The sequence below is a fragment of the Charadrius vociferus genome, unplaced genomic scaffold, assembly GCF_000708025.1.
Source record: "Charadrius vociferus isolate BGI_N301 unplaced genomic scaffold, ASM70802v2 scaffold92, whole genome shotgun sequence".
Taxonomy (NCBI): domain Eukaryota; kingdom Metazoa; phylum Chordata; class Aves; order Charadriiformes; family Charadriidae; genus Charadrius; species Charadrius vociferus.
The window spans coordinates 2286930-2312580 of record NW_009647874.1 but is presented as its reverse complement, the minus strand read 5'-3'; positions in this window follow the sequence as shown (position 1 = coordinate 2312580).

The window sequence follows — 25651 nt, the reverse complement described above, 5'->3', positions numbered from 1 at the left end:
CATGCCATCCTGTCTCAATTAGCAACATTAAACACAGGCACAACTGTCACGTAATCTTTGACACTGCTTCATTGTTTTTAGACTTTCCCTTAAAATCCTTTTACATTATGTCAGAATCTCCTTATTCTTAAGATAACTTCAATGTCCTAATTTCCATGACAGCCAAAAAATTGCTTTAAGCAATTATTTATGTGATAATTATTATTATTCATTATAAAGCTATTTATCTCCCATTCAAACATTAACCAGATTAAGAAAAATGATACCATAAAAAGGACTCTTGCAGCTCATGGCCCTTAAACTCCAAGGACATAAGTTATCCACACAGGAATATATGCTTCCCTTCTGCTCTAGGCAAAAACTTATAAAAAAGTGCTGCATTTCAGTCAATTGCCTCATTTTTTCATCTGTTCTCGCACACTGTGGAGCTCTCCCTGTATGGAGAGGGCCAGAAAATGGCTGATGTACCACTTGTAGACTGTACAAATGTTTTCTCTTTTTATTGGTCTCCCTCAACTCTTATGCATGAGTGTATGAGTGTGTTCATACTCTGTTCTGCTTTAATCTTACTACACTGGTGTGTGTTTATTGCCATATGAAATGTAACTTGATACAGCATATAGCCAAATTATTATCAGCAATGATGTATAAGATATTTATTTAAAAACTTGTAGTAAGACAGGGAATTCATTAGTATAAAAAACATATGGAAATAAATTGTTAAGCTCTTTATTTGTGCCTGGACATTTGTGAGAGATAAAAAGGAATCTAATGTGGCTTTACAAATCAGTTGGTTTAATTTGGCACTACAGTCATGCTGTGTATTTCTGTGCAATACTTCTGAGAGCAGTTAAAGTTATTCATATGTCTTAGTTGCATATGTGTACCAAGTACATTAGGATATCTTTTATGCTTACATTGAGCACTGAATTTCCTGGGGTTGGGACCTTTGGCTTGGGGAAAACTGCAAGAGCCTTAGAATACTTCTTATGGTAAAATTACTGATTCATCTTTGCCTTAAAATAGTCTTTTGCACTGGATTCATCTCAGCTGATGTTAACTTTCTAAGGGCTGGTTATCTAGTCCAAACATGGTATCTAAGCTTATTTTCCAGACTGTGGAAAGAGAGAAGCAGAGGATGCGTTGTTCCATCTATTTTAGACGCACCTATTTTAGGATGAATTCACTCAGAGATTACTGTCGCTCTCTGCTGATCTCAGAGGGACCCTTGGGGCATGGACCAGACTCCTGGCTTTTGGGAGAGGAAATGAAGTAAGATTCCTGTTGCTTCAGTATTAAAGTTTGTATTGAACCAAGTACTGCTCTCAATTCCGTACATAAGAGTATGAGTATATAGAAAGGTGTTGCACTGCCTCTACCCCAACTCAACAACATGTGGGCCAGACCTGTTCTGGATGCCGTGTGAAGGCAGCAGTCCTGCGCTGTGTCTACCTCTCAAAGCCACTGATCAGGTTGGGCATCAGGTTGTTCCATTTCCAACTCCTTGGTGTCAACAACTACACCTTAAAATATAATGTTTTCCCACATAAATGCAAAATTGTGCCTTTGAAACAATCAGCTAAATAATTTACTTCATCATACCCTTCTTCTCCTATCACTTGAGATGAACCCAATTTCCCAAGGAGATGGGTTAGTCTTCCCAATCCTGAACAAGTCTCCTCAGGCAAGTCATTTTTTTACAGAGCAACTGAAGTTTGAGTTATTTTTTAAGAATCTCGGTTTCCTTTTTGTGGCAGTGCTGTAGGCAGTACACCATTCTTGCCCAGAAGCCAGATCATGGCTTCATACCATGTGCTTTCCCATCCTGCCAGCTCGCACCTGGCCCAAGGTACATGGATTCTTCTACATGTTCTGGTCCTCTTATCTCATTAACTCTATTGCTCTAAATGCAGACACTCTAAAGACTGGATCAGAGCAAGGTCTTTTGGCAGAAGCTTCCTCCACGTTGAAGGCCTCACACTGTTAGCTGGTAGACTTGCACTGAGTACAAAGTATAGGTTAGTGCAAAGTATGTTTTTATTAGAGTACTCAGATTTCTGCTTTTCTGTAAAGGCTTTTACCGACTTATCCAGTATGAATCTCTCTATCAGCACTAGTGTTTCATTGTTTACAAGAATCTGGCAGTACGGAGAGTCCTGCAAAGACGTTTCTACCAGCCTAGGCAAGCTTGCTAAGCGCGATTTTTTTCTTCTTCCACAGAAGACTTTGGACTGTCGTGCTTTCTATTCAACAGATACTTGTGTTCTCACCGTGCAAGTGTTGATACTTCCACTGGCTTTGCTGTTCTTTGCTAATTCTTGGTTTGAGGCTCATCTTACCTGATTTAGGTGCCAGAATTAAGCAGTTTAAACTGGCTAATTTAGCTAGGAATAAATTGCTATCTAAGATAGCTATTTTAGGATGGGATGAATTGCGTTCTGGAAGTGCTTATCTGTATCCATTAATTATAGAGGCAGGCTAGATGACTAGCTTAAAACAAACATTTAACATTAAGATGGTTAAAGGTAAGTGAAATGAGCCCCACTCTTGTGAAGGAATAAATTAATTTAGACGATGGGAAAACAGAGCTCTTCCACTTAAGGCAGAACATTTTCCCTCTCACACTCTGTGGCTGGCCAGGAAACGCAGCCTGTCACAGAAACTTATCCCAGCAATACTCACTGCCACATATCTCATTTTTGTTGGTACAAGCATAATTCTGATCTTTTCTAAAAGAGCAGCAAAATGATCCACTTAAGAAAGATTCACTTATTTATCCATAAATTATTTTCACTTGTTTAGTATTGTCCTTGGGATTTCTGAAGTGGAATTTAAGAAAAGCTAAAAATTTACTTTTTTATTCTTCTGACATTGCCTTACAGTTTCCCCAGAAATTGATCTGAGTTTCTTCTTTGATCTTCAGGCTGAAGAGCATCACGACTCCTTTCATGAAATTAAAAAGGTTACTCACCTCTTTCTATCAAGTACTCCATCAGCAGCTTGGGTAAAAAAATGTCATGAATCAGACAGGAAGTTTGTGATAACTTCTTGGCTAATGCTTACCAAGTTTTTTTACAGTAGTAAAGGACCTTTGAACTCTAAAGTGTAGCAATATTTTATAAAGGGGTTTTTTGAGTTCTTTCTGATTTTCTGTTTGTTAAGCACGCTAGACAGTGACTCTCAATGTTTTCTCAGGCTGCAATGTTGTTTCAAAAAGATCATGGTTCATACAGTATACTTTTACTGATTCAGTTACTCTGTGGGTCACGCTGTTCCAATGATATCTGATAAGACAAAAACAGATAACATTTTTAAGTTTATTTGAATAAAAGTAGAATAATGCCAGCCTAAATCTATGCACTTTATACATCTACACTTCTTTGTTGCAAAAGAGAAAAAATCAGTGTTTAATGACAGATTTTGGAGAGGAGTGTTTCAAATACTAAAGAGTGCATGTGTGTAGACAGAAATCTGTGCCTGTGTGTATCACTTTATCTATCCATGAGCACAACTATTGTAATACAGTTCCATCATTGAGAAGGGAAATTCTTTATAAGCAACTATCAAGAATACGTCTCCTAGGGCAATAAGTATTGATATAATATTTTGGTTTGTGGTGGTGGGGTGGGTATTTATTTATTTATTTGTGCTCTTTTAAGTTTGATGTCTTAACTCTGTTTGGTTTCCTGGTTGTACCATGAGACCATTCTTAAAAAAAGACTTTTAGCTTGCATTTTTCAGGATCCATTTAAGATTTTGTGTTGTTTATGAAAAGTGGGGTAATCTTGAGATGTTTTATGTGAGATATTAAATGGGGCTGATTTTGAGAAGGTAGGACCTCACCACTAGATATCATTTAAAAAAGCTAAGTTCATAAAATAACTAAAGGGAATTACCACAATCAAAGCCAAAAAATCAGGATACCTGGTTATACCTTAGATTTGAAACACAACACATCATTACCAGCATTCTTTTTTTTTTTTTTCTCTATTTTCAGGCAATAGCTATAAATTATTATATTGAGTATGAAAAGTAAAGCTAGTTAACAAACTTCTTCAGGAGTTTGTATGGAACTGAGGACAGAAAAAAATGCTAAAATGTGGGCTTGGTTTCTGTTCTGGAATGTCTTAATTTTCAAGGTTAGCAGGAACAAAGTTAATCCAAGGGAAAAGGAAGCCCAAATTGAAAATAGAGCTTGACGTCTTAGCAATTACCAATCGTTTAAGAGAGACAGTCATGTACGTATCATGTTGCAATACAATCATATATATGAAATATTAAGCATGGCAATCATGAAGAGATACTGAGCCTTTTTTGACCTGAGGCGCAAACAGAAGCTTCACATACCTTCAGCTGAAGTTGCCTATAACATCATCCAAGAAAGATTAAGAAACCTCTAATCTTTATCACACTTACACAGTTCTTAGGTCCTCTTCGATCTCACCACAGCAGCAGTAGGCCTATGAGTTGAGGTTGGGGCAAGAGCTGTACCGTGATCTGATCAGAGGACAAATATGTACTGCTTCTTCACCTGGAAGGTAGTGCAACACCTGAATTTATTTGCTGCTCTTCACACTCACTCCTGACCATAGTTTGTCTGGACAGGGAGAAGGGTCTACTCCTGCAATGAGAAGCTCTTGACTGGGAAATTTTTGTCCAATCAGCTGCAGAGTACTTCTGTGGATCCAAGGCATTACCAGGTGGGGCGGCCGTTGTGTGTGCACAACAGCTGGTCCCTTGGGGTTCATTAAATCATGAGCCCAGTAACTTGTTAACTCGCTCCTTAAGAAAATATACTCAATGCCCCTGAAGGACCACTGGGAGTGAGGGCAGGAGAAACTTCCATTGAAAAGACCAGATGTGTTTAGCCTGCCTTTCCTTTTACCGTTAGATGATCTAGAAGGCTTGTGCTGGGTGGCTGAGCAGGTCTTACGCAAAGGCCAAACAAAACCACTAAGCTTTACTAGCAGCATGGGCTTGATCTTGCCTCCAGAAAGTTCTTTTTGAACAGTAGCAGGGTCTGTCCCTTGACCTTCAGAACAGGAGCCAGCTCCAGAAAAAAAAAAAAACAAAAATCCTTGCAAATAATCTCTATCATTTTGCCAGCTGCTCTCAGCACTTAATCTGCCTCTTAAAACTGAAAAATTACAATTGCACCTGATGTTCCGTCCTTTCAGGTCAGCTCTCACTCGGGATGTCGATGTGCTGTTCTTGGCTTAGATTGGCTTCAGTGTTCATTTGTTCATTGCAGATGCTCATTTCATTTAAACTGCTATGAAGTGTCCATTCCTGCAATTGACTTCCCTGCGCAATTCCCGTTGAAAACAATGGGAAGTCTGCAGGTGAATTAATGGCAGTGCAGATTTCTGGCTCTAGCAGATTAGAAACCATTAATTGCTAAAAATAAGGGCTTCCACTTAGTTCTTCTTGAAATTATAAAGGGGAACTTTTGGTGGGGCGCAGTGTGCACGTGTGTGTGTGTGTACTTTTAAAGGAGTGACTGCTGTGAGAGACATCCAACTATGCAGTATTGCTACCTACCTAGCTACTACTTTCCTTTAAGGAGATTTCCCACACTGCAAAGTTTAGAAATGAAATATAAACGAAGATGATGAAATGCCAGCTGTATCCAACTTTCCTAAATGTCTAGTACTAGCAGAACTTGTAAGGACATTTTCTTCCCATCGTATTAAGGTCATGTACACAGCACAGCTAAATAATTGCTTCTACATCCGTTTGTCTGGTAAAATTCATCTTTTCACCAATTAAAATGCTCCTTGCCTTCCTGCCTAAAGTATTATGTGAGGCTGCACAGAATCACTTGCTTAAAATACAAAATAAAATCCTGTCCTTGCAAGGTCACAATCTGAAAGGTGGTCACTGCCCATTCAGAATGTTTTCTCATTTCCATGGGTCTCCCACTGCTGATAGAGCCTTCCCCAGGAACAAAACTATATCAAGAGCTCCACTTTCTTCCAACCCGATATTTAGTAGTTCTGCTTCTTGACTTCTACTAAAGGAGACATTTTAATGCCCTGCTAAAGACAACACAAGCAGTCAGGCTTCTCTCTTCTGGCCTACTTTCAACTACAATAGGATTCATTAGTAAAGTCTGCACAATGCTTGATGGCAATTCCTGGGGCCCATGGGTGGTTCAGATCTATCCAAAGCTTATGACTGTGCCTAGACAAACTTAACGCATCCACAAATATTTGTTTCAGAGACAATGCATGCATAATCATTGACTGTATGGACACAGGACTACGCTTTCTCTGGCATACTGTCTGCAGAATGGAGTGCTGCAAAAAGGATGAATGAAGCTCGCATGTAATAGAAACACGGAGCGCACTCTTCCTGGGGAATTACTGAGGCCAGCTGGGAAGGATGTGGGAAATAGAAATTCCACTTTGCTTCTTGCTTTGTACTAAAGGCACTCACAATCTTCAGCAAAATCAGTTCAGAAGTTCAGAAAAACCAAAAAGGGAAAAAATGTTCAGTGTTCTTTTTAGTGTTCTTTTTTCTTTTTTCATATACTTTTTAAATTTTCTTCCCCACTCTACAGAGATATGTTAAGCTCTCTGAAATGATTCAGATGCAGATAGCCATCTCTAGGTCCTACAATATGTGAACACCTCTGAGAAGCTTTATTTAAAGTGCTTGCAGAAGAAAGGGTTATTTTTACTATGACTACATGTATTTTTCATTATCAACTTCTTACTTAGACGGCATTCATTGAACAGCACAGGTTCTTTGTTAAGAAAGAGTAAAGTCCACAGCATCTTTATCCTGTAAAATGTATACATGTCTAATTATACATTACATATACAGCATTAATCAAATCAGATATGTACCCTTTCTTCTTAAGACAGCTAATATGTGTTTTCTGTTTAAAATCTTTGAAACCAGATATAGGCCATTATTTTTTTCCCTTCTCAACCTTCTGATCAGTCCTTGTGTACAAGGAAAGAGGATTTTCTTGCAAGGCTTATTTGAACTTGCTTTCCATGTATGACATACATTATTCAAGTAATGTAAAAGACTACCTGCATTGAACCAACATCCTTGAGATGGAAGTGATGAAATGCAGCTGCTTACAGTGAGTTCTATGTAAAAATAACAGAGCAGACAATAGGCCTGAATATTATGCAAAGAATACCGCACTACATTTTTAAAACACTAATGTCAGAGCCATACCTCTAAAACATAGGCAAGCTCAAGCAAAGAAGGTCTGGAGCATTTCTACAGGTTTTATTGTACTTTAGATTAGTTTCCGGGAGAACGATAACTATCCATTGGTGGTCCAATCTTCCTTCCATTGAAATCAACATAAATGCTACCATTGACATCAATGTGAATGCTCCCATTGACTTTGTTAAAAGCTGGATCTGACTTACTGTTCATTTGCCATTGCAGATAGGCTTATTACAATGGGATGTTCATAGAGTGTCACACAGTTCCTTGCTGATACGTGACAGGGATCAACTTAGCTTAGTATTTGTTGCACACATTCAACAGCTTTTCAGATCTCTTTCCATTGACAAACTTCAATGCATACCAGACAGTTTACCAGATTACTGTGGGGAAATAATTTGTTTACAAGAGTGGCTTCCAGGACAGACTTTCTTATGTAGACAGCATGATCAGAAACTGTTCCTTGTCAGGACTTGAGTCATAGCTATTTTCCACTTCAACATGCCAAGATGTTACTTCACCTCAGGACCTGCATTGTAAGAGCTGATGCAATAACCATGGAAGGCCTAAGATTAAGCTCCATACCTCTTGTTTTGGGTGTGGAAGAGCCATTGTGCGTGTGTACATGAAACCTGTGAACTTTTACATGTGAACATTTAATGCAGGGATTAAGCTGGTTGGCGTGCATCAAGTTTGCACACAGCTTTGTTGACAGTAGGAATATTGGGATGGAAGAATAAGATACCCTGTTTATTGTTCATAGCAACCAGTTGTAAAAGTGACACAAGCACCAGCACCAAAACCTTTAAGAATACAGTATGTGCTGTTGCTCTTCTTGCCCACATCCTTGAGGACCAACTCAGACTGTGGTGATCTTGTGAAGTATTCAATAACTCTTTCAAGATGGGCTCAGTCTTGTGAAATCTCAGACACAGGCTTTAGTGGTGCTTTCTTAAAACTATATTTTTCCCCTCATCAACTTGTCTTTTCTTCTCTGTTTGGCAAACATAGCCTTTTACCACCCACATTTTAAAATTAATTAATATTAACCTCATCTTTTTTAACCAGGACTCCAATTTACTGTATGTAGTTCCTTATGTCAAATTCATTTTGTCTGTGTGTTAATATTCGCAGATTCCAGGCAGGACAGCTCTTGAAGAATGTTGGCTAGTCATCTGTATCAGAAAAGCCGGGATAAAATTGTTTAATATTATTTGATAAGTCCTACAAAGACCTGCTGTTTGTGTCCATAAAATGTGTTCTTTTTAGTGAACTGTGCTTGCTGCTGTGGCTAATGGGAATCATTGAGAAGTCATCTGCCTTCTAACTATTTTAGGCCTAGTAGAGGAGGTTAGAGAGATTAAGCATTGTGAAAATGCTACGGAACGATATTTGCGCTCTTATTTCCTTAGCTAGGCTTCTGATGATGAAATTTGGAAAGAGTATGACCCTGTGGTGTCTTATTTATCTTTATTATTAGTTCTGTATCTCAGATTTCTGACCTTCGAAAATATTGGGATATCCATTATTACCCCAACTTCAGTCTCTGGAATTGTGGATGCCTCTGAAAATGAGAAGAGCTGAAAGAACATTACAAAGGAAGTTGAAGCAGAGGACCTCTTAATATTTGTTTCCAACACAGGACTTAGCCAGAAAGCCTGGATTTGCTCAATTTCTTATACTCCTTTCCCTATGTATACTTTACTGAGAAAGACAGACTACCGTCAGAGGCCTTCCTTTGAGCCCAGATGGCCTTGCCAACATATGAGATTCAGAAACCTGTAGTTTTGGCAGATTTGTGTGATTCTGCTTCCCTCCAGTCCTGGGGAAAATCCCTTGCCATGTCCCCATGGGCCACAGGACCTTTCTCACTCCAGGCACTCAATGGAGACACTGAAGGGTCCCTGTAGCTTCCCTGGCCTACTGCAATGCCAGGGAAGCACACCTAGTGATCCTGGCAAATCTTAGGGCTTGAGCCAAGCCAACACAAAATGGGCATCAGTCAAATTTAAAGTATCTACATTTGAGACAACTACCCTAAGCTCTCTATTAAGGGCAGGGATAGTCACTTTTAAAACATGACTCCTCTGACCTATTTTAGGTCCCTAAAATGGGCTAAGATGGTTATTCCAAGCCTCCAAATTGCTTACTAAATTTGGTCAGACAAACTACAGGCCAACCATCTCCAGAGTAGAAGAGGAGTCTATATGAAATAGGCATACCTTGCTATATGTGGTTTGGGGACCACATTGGTTGCATACTGGTAACCCACTCGTTTAAGCAGCAGAACAGGCAGAGCTATGGTGGTAAGCCCTGCAGATGAGTGAGCTGTTCTTTATGGTATCAGACTCCACTCTTCAGTAAGTTGAAAATCAGAAAAAGCAAAAGAATTGTAGAAAACTTTTAAAAGCAGTAGTCTACTGGGAAAAAAAAAAAAAAAAAAGCAGGAAAGGGGTTTTAAGCCAAGTCAAGTTTGGGGATGTAGGCAGAGAAGTCACCAGACTGGGACCAAACTGCAGGTCTGGTGGGACAACGACCGCTTCAGCATCCATTACTGTAGCCAGATAAAGCCTGAAAAATAAAACGGTTAACAATAGAGAAAAGTTACATTCCTGGGGGCAGAAACAGTAGAAGGAAAATATGAAAAACACTGTTGAGCCAATCTTTTTTTGGTGAAGATAGCAGTTGCCACACACACATACTACACGCATTTGGCAAGAGATAAGCCAGATTCATCTAGCAGCTGCCAAATATCACTCTAACTGGAGCTACAAAAAGTACTGAGAGATTAGCTTCAGGCATTGCTGCACATGTGAGGTAGGTTGTGTATGAAAACCCAGAGGGGCAATTATTTACCTTTCTTTCACAGCATTTTCCCCTTTTTAAAACCTGCATTACTTTGTTTTCAACTGAAGAAAAAAAGCAGCATCTTCCATGAGGCATGCTTTTTGCTCTGTATGCTGTCACGTTCCCATGTGTGAAGACATATTATCTATTTAGTAGTCCCAACTGTAACACCTGCTGCCACCCAGGCAGTATCAAGGGGACTAACAACACTAAATTGCTCTCTCTTCATTGCTGTGGTTGTTCGGTATATTCATATGTCTAATTATTGAGTTATAAACACAAAGAATTTCTCTGAAGAAAGATACCTTGTTTCATGCAAATATAAGTAATTTAGCAGTTCTGCCTGTAAGAGTGTACAGTATTAAGGCTATCCCTGAGACACTGACAATTAAACACATATCTTCATTTGTCTCCTGTAAATCTTTTTTAAGTTTTAGCTACAAAGAGATGATTTGGTATCAGTGCTTATTGCATGCGAGTGCTTTTTTTTTTCCTTTTCAGTTTTTAAAAAGCATAATAAGAAAGCACTTGAAAAGACCAAAGAAGAGGGGCCTGATGTAACAGGTAGATGTGTCACGGGCAGAACACCAAAACTGCAGGAAAACTCAGCAATACCAAGGCAAAAGCAGTAGGATGCACCAAGGTACCTAAACTTGACTGATATTCCAACAAATGACACAGGTACATGCTTATGCTAAGGCTGAATTTAGCAATAGCACAGCCCTATTCAGTGAGGAGTGGAAACACGTGGCTGCAAGCTGTCTTTGTGAGTTTATAATTTTGGGACTGAGAACCATCGTCTTGCTGAGCTAAAGTACGCCACTGTAATGCCAGGAGCCCAGACAGACGGGCTTACACCCTATCTGTCAGTGCTGAATTTTGTACATCTAGAAACATATGTGGTCATCCCAGAATTGCTCGGACTGATTTAATCACCCAGTGAAATATCCAGGTGTCAAATAAAGACTGCCAAATCACAGGCACGCAACTGGGATCTCAGTCAGGTGGTGACCCCTGTTACCAAGTCATAAGGCTGCAGTAAGAGCCTGTGAAGTCGATAGCAAGGGTAAATTAGCAGTCTCAGATCCTATTCTAGTTAAAAGCGGCCAGTTCTAGCCTGATTAAATATGCAATGTCACAACAGCCAGTGTGATGACACAGAATGTAAATCAGGGTAAAAAAAATCTGTAAAAAGCCAATCCTTTCTCTATTCTTATTTCTGTTTTCTGATTTTTATATACTGACTATTGTAGCATTTAACGTGTAAAGAAAATGTTATTATATCCTTATTTTTTTTAAATTGTGTATACAATAGCAATGACATTGCTAGCGATAGTATTTATTACATTTTAGATGATAGCAGTCTTATTCAGCTATCGTCAGCACTATATCCCATAAATTCAAACCTCCTGATTGCCTTGGGGACATCTTTTTACCTTCATCCTTACGATTGTGCGCTGCATTTCTACAGTGCTTATGCTTGAGATTTCTCAGGCTTTTTAAGTGGAGTTTCCTCTGTACTTTGCATTTTTATTTATTCGTCTTTTCTTTCTAGCACAGTAGTGGTCAGATCAGAGGATAATGAAGATTTGGCTCGAACATGATGTTAGTTCAGAAAAAGATCATTAATAGGAGATGCTGCAGAGGGCTACAGACAACTAAGCAAAGTTTTCCACAAAAGGTTGTACATCAACACCCAGAGTTTCTTCAGGAAATTTTGAAATTCATTTTAATTTTGTTTAAATTCTCTTAATGTCACCCCAGATGAGATCTGCGTGATCCACACATCCTCCTTTCTTCTACTCTTCTTATTCATCATCATGACAATAACAATTTCTCTTTCATACTGGTTTAGAGGAAAAACAGCTTGATTCACTTTTGCGTGGGTGAAGGGAAAGACAAGTCAGAGATGAGTTTTGCACCAGGCCATGAGTTCTGAGGTAGGTCTGCAGTTTCTGCTACATTTTGTCACCAGAATGTGAAACATGAAGTTTTGATGTGGCTTCTGTGAAGACTGTGTATCCTCTACTCCACATCTCCTCCTTCTCTTGAGCAGTTTCATGGTTTCAGAGCTATAGAGATATCATGACAGGTCATAGCCATGTAGAGGGAGGTGATCTCGTAGGCAGAGAGTCACAGATCGCATATCACACTGAGAGGTTTAGATATCAAGATGGAGACCTTGAAGTGGATAAACGTGGCAATTTGCTTTGCTAAGCAGACATTCTGTCGTATTTTCCCCCATGTGGAGCTTTTTCAGGCCATACGGCTTAATTTCTAGGTCTGAGTTGCAGTAAAGCAGCCTGGAGGTCACTAATGCAGGGATAACTGTATGGTATGATTACTGTGCAGATTGCCACATAGCTATGACTCCAAAGGAAAGGAGGGAGCACCATGGCTATTTGGACATAGAGTAGCATCAAGGAATCAAAACAATCTGAAAGCTACAGACGGTTTTCCTCAGATATTTATGTGCCAGCTTGAAGGAAGAGCTTATTTAGAAAAAAATAATTCTGTTAAATTCTCTTACTTACTATTATTATAAGGAGCACCTACAGCTATTAACGTAGAATACAAAAAGATAAAAGTATTTGTCCTTTTTTTCATTGTATCTTTTGTACATTTTTCAGAATTTTGTGTGAAATCCATTTTTGCTTTTCTCCTCTAGCAGGTACGTGTTCTCATTTTAATAGTGTAGACCTTAGATACAAACCAATATGAGGAAGAATATATTTTCTCTGTCTTTTTTCCACTTGAAAAATGTTATTCCCCAAACCATAAGCATTACTGGGAAGTTTCAGTCACTTATAGTATTAAATATATGTTTTAAAGACATTTATGGCCATCACAATGTTTGGACTGCATTCCAAAGTTGACAACATCCTTTCATAATTTGCTTTCAAGAGGTAAAACATGGTAAGATTTGTAAAACCTATTCTTCTGAGAACGTACAGGAGGTGGACACCAAATGTCTGAGGCAGACAATAATCTCCCACGTGACCTAATATCCTGTGGCTGTTTATTTTTTGGTGGGTGCAGAAAAGAGGGAAATTTACTAATTGATTGTAAGAATGCAGTGAGGATATGTATAAGTCCTAGAGTCCCATTCAGTGCAGCTGGAAGTCTCGATCAGGATGTTTTGACTCATTACTCTGGGCCTTCATCAGCTGATGGAACTAATTTTTTTTTTTTCATCAGCTGATTAAGATTCAAGATAATGAGTCGAAACATGCCAGAAGTAATTCCCTTCAGGACTGGAGACAGGATGTTAACTTCCATGCACATGCACACAGAAGAAACCACAAGTATAGCCTCGCCAGGTTCATTCAATTGGTGAAAAAAGTGAGGGTTTTACATACACATAAGAAAAAAAGACAACCCCAAACTAGAGGACCGAGGAGACCGTCATATTTCTAGCAGAATAGGAGAGGAGACAAGACAGGTAAAGGAGCAATAGCAAAATGCAGAAGGGGGAAGAATTACTGCTTGTGGATCAACAAAGAACCTAGGGAAACATAAATTCCAAGTATTTGGGGGTTTATTACTACAGCAACAAATATTCTTCAGAATGCTTCTGATCCATTTTTTTCCCTCCTTGAAGCAAATGTGTGTAAGCTTAAAGACACAGAAGTTTTTTTGCAACAACTCTTTTGACTTCCTTTGAATGTTTGCTGTGCTGCTCAGCGTTGACTTTGACAAAGGAGATCTTCCCATTCAGTTTGAAAACCTTGTGGCTGTCGATATATACAAATGCCACTATATGTTTTCTATTGGGAAACATCTGAAATATTTCCTTCCTGTATTATTTAGTGTGCAATTTGAATGGGGTTGGTTGCTTGCTTGCTTGCTTGTTTGGCAGGGCTGTGTTTTTTAAGCCAGAACAGTGAGGGGGAAGGGAGATAGGAGGGGACAAGCAGGACTTGTACTGGGGTTGTAGTCTGACCAACAGTTCAGTGCTCAGTTACAGTTAATGGGGTGAAAAGCTGTGATAAGGCATGTGATCTGAATAGTTAATGTACTGTTCCTACAGCGAGCCAAATTCAGGGCTTCCCAAATGTGGTTTATTATTCCAGAAGTTGAAAAAGGAGTAGTCACACGATATGAGCCAAGCTTTTTTAACCTATCCACAGAAATGTCAGTATTATTTTAGCAAGTGATTCATAATATCTGTAATACAAAATCTTGTATTTTGTATATTGCATTTTATATAGTAACTGGCAAATTATAGTATAGCATAAACTGAAAGTTAATGATTTGTACTGCGTATCATGGCTGTGATCCCAGCATCTTCAAACCACAAGGACTGGAAGTATGTAGTAATTTTAAATGCAAGCCTCTGTTACCAGAAAAGAGGCTGAACTCTTACATGTATGATTAAGGATCACTTCTCCCTGCAGTACGCAGCTGATCTTCATGTTTCTAAAATAATCTTCTTGCTGGAACACTTTGTTACAATTGCATACAAGGTTTTGGAAAAAGGCAAAGTGCTGCAGAGCTGAAAACGTTTCTTTTTTGCTTCTTTCCCCACGGATATTTCTATCCTGCAATGGTGTCTAAACTGTCAGCTTCTGCAGACGCCATCAGTAGGTATATTAGAGAGCAGGACCTACTACTATTGTGCAATTTACAATGCGCAATTGAAGCAGAGCAACTGTCATACAATCTATAAAGACCTACTCATAAGCGTCTTCAAAGAAGGTCTTAATTGCTGCATGATTTACTACATGGAGAATACCTTCTCTTTTGTGTTTGGAAGTATTTTGCTGCAGGAGAAACCTTTTTAGCCAGGCTTTTATAGGCCAGTCTTTGCGTTGGTAGCATGCATTTACTAGCTGTATAATTGGTGGCACAGTTCTTCTATCATAAACATTGTTATCAGTTAATTAAACTTGAAATGGAGCTTTGTTCCACAACATGTTTTGTCAGATTGTTTTCCTTATTTATTTATCATCATAAAATTTTATTTTATGACTGGCAGCTTCTCAGCCCTCCAATAATAATATAAATCAAAACAAGATTTTAGTCTTCATGCAATTTCCTTTTGGTCTCAAAATATGAAACCAGATGTTTTTGGCATGCTAAAGATGCTTTTCATCTTTTTTTAGATTCTTTCAATGCAGTCAAAGTAAATGCATTTTTAAAACCAACTTATGAAAGTTAAATTTCCTTTGTTCGCCTGGGTGTAGTCTGGTTTGCATTGATGCAGCAGCAATGAGAGACCTTCCAGATAACACACAGAATGCCATTGAAGAATTACACATGTGTGTCTCAAACCTCAGACAGCAACAGGAATTGTATTAATAGCAGATCAGTAGATTTATATTATAATTTAAAACATTATGAACTCTTTTTTTTTTCTTTTTTTTTCTTTTTTTTTTTTTTTGGTCTAAAGGGCTTAGCAAGCATCTAAAGGAAGATTGGACTACAGGACAGCTGTGTATCCTGCAGTCTGTATACAGTAAGTGGCTAACCTACAATATTTGTTCACATATCTAGCAGCCTTTTTCTGAGTTGAAACAGATTTTTTTTTTTTATGATGCCTTAACGAATTGTCATCAGTATTTCCTTTAAGCAGTGAATCCTTTTTCAGCAGACATTAGATCTGAGCCTAAGGCTATTACTTAAGGACCTAAACATTCCCAGGTGGGCCCCTCTTCAATAATAACAGCAGCCTTGAAGGGATTTACTGATACTGTAAGGAATAAGAAGTAATAAACAGGAACTGGAGCAAAGTGGGACAGTTGTTATGAACATTTGCATGCCAGTCCTCAGAATCCTCTGTCCTATCAAAATAATTCTGGTTTCTAACCCCTGAAAGCAAATGGAAAGGCTTTGGCATGCTTGTGCACAGTGGTGTGTTCTGGGTTTTTTTTTGTCTGCTTTACAAGCTGGGACTGCAGACCGGCTTCTCTGTGTCAGCCTCCACCTCCGACCTCAGTGAAAGGAGTAAGCAGACATTTGCCATTAACACTGCTCTGGTCTCAGGCGTTAGAAAAATAGTAAGTTTTATAGTGAGACTAAACATTCTCAGCCCCACAAAACTGTGAGTAAATCTGAGTGCCACACAAATTACAGAAGAGATGCACAGTTGCCTGGTTGTGGCATCTGTTAAATCTCTGAGCCTTGTTTATTCAGGAAAAATAAGTTGAGGAAGAGATATGTTACCGAAAAAGAAAAAAAAAAAAAGAAGCCTGCAAAATTAAATTAAAATAAATGTTATCACTCCAGCTGGTCACTTTATTTACTTGTTCAGAATTTCTCTTTTCATTTTTGGTGAACTTACTTAAACTTTTTTTCATACTTCTCCTGGTTTGTTTTGCTTTTTAAGCCAGTAAAAAGATACACATAAGAAATTTACTAAGTAAATGTGGTGCTTTTACTGTTCTGAAAGCATATCTTAACGCCTTACTTCAGTGTTTTTCCTGTTTGTATTTTTGAATAGTAAAAGATAATCAGCTGCTAGGTCTGGGGTAAAAGTGGTTGAGTTTCCAAATAACAGCTACCCAGAGGAGACAACACCAGTGTGCAAATGTTGGGGTGTGTGTTGTGGGGGGCAAAATCTGGTCAGGAGGGAATCCGGGGCTGCCTGGGAGGAATATTTTTCTTTGACCTTGGCAGACACTAGGGAGAAAAAAAAAAATATATCACATTTTTAGGTGTTTGATTCTTCAGGATTCAAGATGAAAGCTCCTAGTGACCAAAGCAAAATCTCAAAAATACAGCTGGCTGGGAGTGGGTTAATTAACAGGAAAAAAATAAGGAGAAGCGGAAGAGGAGGTAAATGTGGACAGACTGGCAGTTTTCTAAGAGCTTTGATTTTGAGTGCCTTTATACAAAGGATGATATTTAAATAAAACAGTGTATAGTGACTGTTGCTTCTCTTGAGCTAACTACATAACTCTCCTCTTCTCCCTTGTAAGAGTTGTATGGCCTCTAAGTTATTTACTTAAAAAAAGTGCTTGTAAGAAAAAAATTGGGAAGAGTTTTGGGGATTTCAAGTAAACTTTTAAGTTTTTAAGTAAAACATCTGTATGAATGCAAGCTTGGATGATTTCATAATGTGATTATTGGAGAGGCAGCAGGTACTTACTGGCTTCTGGCTTTTCTTTGCAATGAAGAAATGCGTCCGTAGAAATAGCTGGAAACAAGACTACCTTGCTCCTTATGAAGCTTCAGCTATGTTTCTATGGACCAGGCCAGGACATCTACCACCCTTAAAACAGCTGGAAATACTTTCTTGTTAACTTTTTTGTTTCTCTCAAAAAAGTAACTGTGTTAGATATCATCTATGTGATTTTAAATGATGCATAAGTAGCTTCACTAGCCATTAAACTTTAAATCTTTTATCCATCTTTCCTCTCCCCGTGTCTTTGTTGTCCTGTACAAGTTCCACTACTGAAACAAAAGAGCCACCAGCGTGCAGACAGATTGCAGATATGAGAAGCTCTTCCTTTCCCATGTTAAAATGGGAGGATATTTGGGTATATGGGATATCTTCTAAGTGGTCTCATAATGGCATTTTTTCAAGCTAATCGTGGTATAGGAAATAAGAAGCGAGGAGTGTTGCTTATGTCTTTTTGCATGGGGTTACTTGCATCTTTTTTTGGCATCACCAAGCTGTATGGTTTTATTTGTAGGAGTGATTACTTTTGCTTGATTTTGCAAGACAGTGTTTCACAGTCCCTACCTTGTTCCCATGAACTCACTGCAATACTCCTTGCAACACTGTGCTTTCTCTAGGCCGGTGAATGACATCATCATTTGACCCTATATTTTAATACACAGATATAATCAAGTACAACCTTGAGTTTGGTCACTAGTGTAAAGAAATTCCTCTAGGGATGATGTGTATGGGTTAGAGCCATTGAATGGCTGCAAAACCTCAGAACGATTTTGCTTAGTTTATGAAATGTTCCATTAAATTCTTGCTAAATACACAGTGTTGAGATTTGACATTAACCACTTTCATTCATCATAATAAACACACAAATTTTCCACTTGGAGTATCAAATCTGATTTTTTAATAAGAAACAACTATGTTTATCACAGTTTTCTGAATGCATCGTTCAGATATCAGACTAGATTCATAATGTTTTGATATTGTCCAGAAGATGTATGTTTTCTTTCTCTAGTCATTCTTTTCTTTCCGTTTTCCAGAAGTCAAATAACACTTAACAAATACCTCCTGCCACGTGGTGGTAGGTCAGATACCTGTGTTGTATAAATTTTTATGCTGAGAGTTTATGACATTTTAAACTTAGAGCTTCATTCAACTTGACGATTTTGGCAGCAGCCAATTATGACATTAAACAGTTCACAGAACTTAACCTAAGACCTAAAATTATATAATTTTTGTAATGACTGATTCGCACCTCTTCCAGTTCATTTAGAGCAATTCAGTTCAAAAGTCTTACCCTTCTTAATTACTCCCTTTTAATTTGAAGCTCCAATGTCTCTCTTTATTTCTCTACTGTATCTACTTATTAAAAATTATCAATTAAAAAAAAACCTCCAGGCTTACAGGAGCTATATGACTGTCCATATATTTGCTATTGGAGCAAAAAGAATGGAAAATTGTTGCTGTTAATATAGAGGCCAAAGACTGAAAAACATTTTCGGGGGGAGTGTATTATGTTATTTAAAAATGCAACGAAAGAGTTATTGCAATTGTGTGTTCTCATTATGAGAACTATGAGATTTCAGTAGACAGAAGATGGAGTTTGATGTTGCATACCTCAACAAAATCCTGAACCCTGGCTGATGCTTAGGCCTTTCCTCACGGTACAATATCCTCCCTGTTTTCCTCTGTCCTTCTGGAGACTCGGGGTCTCTAAAAGGCTGTGCTGGACAAGCAGTTAAGCTAAAAAAAGCAGACTTTTGCATGTCACTCAGAGTAGATCATCATGCCTGAAGTGCCCCTGACAAAAGTAAATGGTAGAGGGAGTTCTGGGTGGGAAAGTAAATAAATGAAGTAAAATTTTCTGAAACCACAGAAATAGTAAAACAGAAACTAAAGGATTTGTTTGAAATTGGGAGATAAGGAGAAGGGTTAGAAAGATGAAGCCATAGAAGAAATGGGGGCAGAGCACATTATACAATTTCATGAAACCTAGTGCAACAGCACAAGATGAAGAGAGAAAAAGAGGTTTGCCCCAAATTAGAAGAGGCAGCAGCCAGAAAAGACTTTTGAGTACCACTATAGATTTACCTAGCCCTCTCTTCTGAAGCTTAAATTCACACACACATCCTTTTCTGAACAGTGCCCATTCAGATTCTGCCAAAACAGATGGAGTTATTTCCAGTAATCAGGTTTTAAAACCAGCTTTACCCTAAACAGTTTATATGGCAACATATAGTTTTGTTATAAAATAAGCTTCACGGAAAAGAAGATGTAGAGGTAGCTTGTTAACAACGTAGAAGGAGTTGTAATGCTTTGCATTTTGAAGTAACAACTTTGTAGTTCTTCTTTTCACGTGTGATTCAATTGGATTTGAAACCTGGTTTGAACATCTGCAGCGCACAGTTTGGCAGACCTTGGGTAAAATATATTGCATCTTGTTTAAAATAACGCAGTGTCTTGAGTACCTGGGAGGCATACTGAGGAGAGAGAAAACCCTCCTTGTTAAATATTTACCACTTGAGTCCTGAACATCTGCAATTAGCTAAGAATGGTGATGTCAGTGGACACTTCCCAAGGTTAGCTGCCTCAATATTTGTACAGATCTAATCTGAAGTCCTTTTCTTGAGAAGAGGAACACATCCAAACTCAACAAATTGTCATTGACAAATGACCACAGCAGTCTAAGGATAAAAGAAGGGCAAGTATTCAATACAGAAAGAGAACATGAACATGAACATTAACAGAATAAACCTGACCTATTTAGTGTGTTTAACCCTCTGTGATTTCTCAGTCTTGGATTATTTATTAGCACATAAAACTCAGAATTTTTGGATAATTCTCACAATTTAGACAACAAACAGCTGCAATTTAACTGAGGGTAGGTTTTTTGGTTGTTTGTGGGTTGGTTTGGGTTTTTTTTCCCTGAAAGAGTGAGGAATACTCTGTGCACATTAAGATGCAGCATTAGGATTGGGTGCTTTCCAGGTGGCATGCCACTCCGTGTTAAATGGCTCAATTAGTGAGTCTCTTTCTATTTTGGTTGCATCAATTTTGCCAACTGTACGGTCTATTATGGAAGGGACAATGCCAAACTGCCCCAGCCTCAAGGCCCCTACTGCATTGCACAGAGAGCCAGGACACATGAATATGAGGGGGAAAAAAGACCGGGTTTTTTGTCACCACCTGATAGTGAGAGACTCAGCATGGGCGCAAGAGGCGCATTACTGGAGGGTGTTGGATGAGCAGCAGAGGTGATGTCTGGAGGGATCACCTGGGCACGGCATCTGCTCGGCTGGAAGAAAGGGACCAGCCATGGCTGTAGGGTGTTAAACAAGAAGGGGCAACATGGGGACAAAGCAGCGACAGGGGACAAAGCAACGACAGTGCCAGTCCCTACAAAAAAAAAAACAAAAAAACGGTAGCCTAACAATGAGATTCAGGTTTGGAATAATTTTTAGCCACAGCTCTTCATCCCATTGGAAAACCAGGTGAAGAAACCTAGTTCATTTAAATTATCTGGCATAACCATGCTGCTCCTCATCTGAGCCCAGCCTGTATGAACTATCCTGTGTAGTTGTCAGCAGAAGAAAATTAGACCTCTTGTTTTTGACGCCAGTTTGCTGGTCAACCAGATGTAGGCAGACAAGGACAAATGAGAAATCTAGGTGCTGTATGGGGTATGGATGTGTTTCAGACCTCATAGCTCTAGAGTTGAAGCTTGCAGGGGTTACCAAGTCTATTAAGGGACACATAGAGAAAGAATTTTTCTGTTTGGAGGCAAGCTCATGAAGTCTGTTGCCTCTTTCTGTAACTCACAAAACTGTCCACATTATTAATAATGAAACAGTTTGGGCATTTAGGTAATCATGCAATGTAGCCATTTTTTAACTTGTTAGATCTCCAATGCCTACCGTTTTTTTAATGGGGTTATTAAAAAAATTTAGACATAGTTTTAAAATTCTAATGCATTTAAAGTGTTAGGGCAACTCCTGTTTAAATCTTTCTAGAATGGAATTTAATAAAACAACAGCAACAAAGAAGAAACAAAAAAATATGAAAAAGAAAAAAGAAAAAAGTAACAATTTATTCCCTTCATTGTTTGTTTGTGAAAAACATCTTTGGCCAAGCTCCTTAGAGAGTGTGCTGAATGCTAGTCATCAGAATGCATATATATATTTATGTTGTTAAATACATATATGTGTATAAAACAAAAGATTCTTATAAATCACAAGTTTTTATCTAATTTTCAACTTAGCTCAATTTTCAAATTTGCTCCACAATATTTCCCTATACTACCTATTAAAAGCTTGTGTCTCACAATGTCATGCAGTATTTCTTCTCATATAAATAAAGTGATTTTTGTTGCTGTGCATAACTGTTTGAAATATAAACCTCCAAATTTTTAAATGTCAAAAGGGGTGATGATTTCATTAAAGACTGCAGCAGACTGCCCATTGACTCTGTTGACAGGGCACCAAGTCTATAGAACCATGTATCCGTGGGATGAAATGCTGCAAAGAAGGCAGATTTAATTGCCTTTTTTTTCAGTGTTGACTGTTTACTTTCTTTTCACTAAAGCTCAGAGTAGTTAGTCTATGTAAACATGCATTTATTCTTAAGGCTGATATTTAATACACTTAAGAAAACAATCTGAATCTACAGTATATTTAGTAGAAAGTAGTGTTATTGGACAGTAGCATTGTAAGTAATGATATTCAAGAATTTTTTCCCCAGCTAACAACTTTTAGGAAAAAAGGGGGGAAATCCAGATATTGTGCTGGTGACAAAACAATATGTAGTTATTTGAGGGGGGAGGGTGCCTTTATTAGAAAGAAACATACTTTAATTAGAAGAAATATGTTAATTTCAATAGCGTATTCTTCATATCTCTGCCCCCAAAAATCTTTGCACACACCTACATTCTTTTTATGGACAGTACAAAGGAGGATAATAGATGCCTATAAAAGTAACTAGAGAAATTCTGCATTAGGATAATCTGTCACCCATTTCCATTTTTTCTGAAGAAAGCAAGCATAATCAAAAGCCTAAATGACAAAGAGTTGACAGTAAGATTCTGTAGTAAATGATTCCAGAGTCGCTGGCCTGCGGAGATGCTGAAGAAGTCCCCAGCAGACCTGATTAATTCCAGTTTCTCCAGCTGCCAGGGGAGCAGAGGCTAAGCAGTTTCACAGAGAGGAGCCTATTACCACTACTAGGCTGAAATAGATCTAATCAACTCACAGCCGCTCAAAAGAAAACTTTACAGGTTTAGCTCACTAAGGCAGTGCTTTAAAATGATGACTACAAAGGATCATGGGAGTCTGAAAGCATTTAGTCTTTATTGCAGCTCAAGGAAATTTTCTGCTGTGGTTAGGCCATGCTAATTTACTGAACATGACAATGCCTCCCAGATTGTATGACATCATTTCAATAATGGCCCCAGTCCTCTTAGCTAAATATTTCGACTACTACTTTTTTAATTCTAAATACTTCATTTTTTTTGAAATACCATCTAATTTGGGATTAATTAGGTTTACCATGCCAAATCTATGGGTTAGTCTGCTTTATCATTCAATTTGAATGATGATGCTGCGTAATTTGCCATGGCAATGACAGAAAAGAATATATTTATATTATTTTATTTCCTTTTTTTAAATTTATTTTCAGAGAATGTATTCTAAAAGTACTTTGTACCTCCACTGTAAGTTTTATGCCAGTTGTGCACTGCTTCAAAAATTTTACTGGACTTCACAATTAGATGGATTTGAATGATTTTTAGAACAAAAAATCCAACAGACTGGATTTTACTTACTTTGACTGACAACAATTATACTTTCAAAACAAAAAACTTTCAAAACAAAAAACCTTCAAAACTTTCTTATTTCTTTTGTTCATCCATTCATTTGTTGTTGGGTTTTTTTGAGTCCTCCAGTCCCCAGAGAGAAGTCAAAGCAAGGAAAATACACATGTAGTTTGTTAGATTAAGAAAATAATTCCGTGAACTCTTTCTCAGTATTCAATTGAAAAAAACTTCCTTAACAGATAAAATCTGCTTTTTTAAAAACAATCAGTATTCAAAAACTCCAAGCATAAGTAGTTGTACGATACAATACTGTAAAGATGTAGCACGATGCCCACAATTTGCAAGGCAGTTCTTTAACGATGGCTAATGCATTATTATTATTATTTGACCAGCCTCCCAAGTGATTTAAGGTGGAAGCACACAACAGAATGGCATTTGGAAAAAAAACAAGTCACTTGTGGCCATGATGGGGTGGGAGGGACAGTGAACGAGCAGCGGTGAATGGGGTTGGAGGTTGGCATCCCGCACTGGGAGCTGAGGGGTTGCTGGAAGCTGCCACGGGACTAAATACAGCCCAACTCGCTAATCACGGGGTTACCAGCTGCTCTGTGCGTGGTTGCTTTTGTGAAATGAGCTTGGCATTCACAGTTCACGGCACAGTGGAAAAGTGCTGTGTGTTGGAAGCAGCAACATTTGTGTACATTTTAGTGAGGGGCTAAAGGGCAACGGAGATTGAGCTCTCCCTAGCCCAGGGACAGAATAGGTGAGATTTAAGACCTCACAACTGCAAAGCTCCCAGGAAAAAAAAGAAAAAAAATGAAAAGCTGGAAACAGAATGAAACTTTTTGGTCTTACAGCACTTATTCCATACAAGAAACACATCCAATGTATCTTTCAACCAGTGTAAAAATCGGCCATTTATCTACCTACTACCAGGTCTTTTTTATTCCGAGAACTGACCTTTTTGGGAGCTAACAGGGGGAAAAAAGAAACTGATTGCAACAACCCAGTGATCCACTGCACAATAGATATATGAAGAGTCAATTAAAAATAAAGGGAGAGAGAAGGATTTATTACACACAGAGTTTCTTGCATATCTTTTAAAACTATTTTAATAAGTTACAAGAAAAGTGCCACAAACGAGGGTAGGACACTCGTTAGCAGCAGCAGCTTAAGTAATTTCTGGAAGTGAAAAAAAAAAAACCCAAAAAAACCACTCCTTTATTACCCATTCTTCTTCCCACAACATTTCTGGAAGAAGGTAGGGAAAAGCATGTTGTGCAGTGCACTTTGGACACTGAATTGCAGTGGGAATATGAGACAAGGACTCATTTATTCAGAATCCAGGCAAATTGAAACGAGAAATAGTGCAGTACTGCAAATACCAAAAGGTGAGTGGTATATCTGTAATCGGTAGATAGCAGAATAATTTAGTTAGGTAGGAGTGAGATCTGCAAGGCTTTTAATGTCCTCAACTGAGTCAGTTGACCTGGGTGGGCTGGCTGTAAGACCTGGAATGAATCAAGAACAGGGGAGGCAAGGCAAGACAAGACTTGGGATCTGCATTGAACAAGAATTTCAAGCATATAGCAACATCCCTAATGAAGGTAAGGACAGTGAGATGAAAACATTACCCAACTAGGACAGCTTGTTGGTACTTGAAGTTGCTGAGGTTGCGAGAGTGTTAAAGCAGTGGGGATAGGAGTTGGTATGGACAGTAAAGTTTCTCTGTTCTCTCTGTTCTACTTCTATCCAGAAATAGCCATAAATTGGAAATGTTACTACTATCCTTTTTGCACTGTATGAATCCTCGCCTCTGGTTCATTCTTTTTTTCCTACTTTGCTAATTTGAATTCCTCCTGTATTTTAACCTGACCTTCTCCAAGCTCTCTGAGAATCATTACTATTGATGCCACAGTGTTCGAAAGACACTGAGAACTCATATTTTTGCTTGTATTAGTGGCCTCTCAAAAACATGCATTGCAGAGTTAGACTGCTGATATAATTTTCTCTTTGTCGGGGAGTCCTGTTTTTTCTCTGCTCACTGTAACTAAAATGTGATCAATAGTCTTCATGTTGCTCCTATTTGCGCATTCCCAGGGCAAGAGTAGTGCATTTTGGACCACAGCACTCCAAAGATTTCAATCTGTTTCTAGCAATGCAGCTGTCATGCTCCTGCTTCCTGAGTTTTAAGGTCTGAGTCGAAGTTCATTAATATCAATAGAAAGTTTCCCATTCATTTTAATGGGCTTTTATCAGGACCCAGAGAGAACCATCACCAGAAGAGGTAGACTAGACAAGACTAGACCAGACGAGACTAAACTATACTAGAATAGAATAGAAATTTAAGTCAGAAGGGACCTAAAATGACCATCTAGTCCAACTGCCTGACCAATTCAGGGCTGACCAAAAGTTAAAGGATGTTGCTAAGAACATTGTCCAAATGCCTCTTAAACACTGACAGGCTTGGGGCATCGACCACTTCCCTAGGAACCCTGTTCCAGTGTTTGACCACCCTATCAGTAAAGAAATGCTTCCTAATGTCCAGTCTAAACCTCCCCTGGTGCAGCCTTGAACAATTCCTACATGTCTTATCACTGGGTACCAGGGAGAAGAGCTCAGCACTTCCCTCTCCACTTCCCCTCCTCAGGAAGGAGTAGAGAGGCACAAGGTCGCCCCTCAGCCTCCTT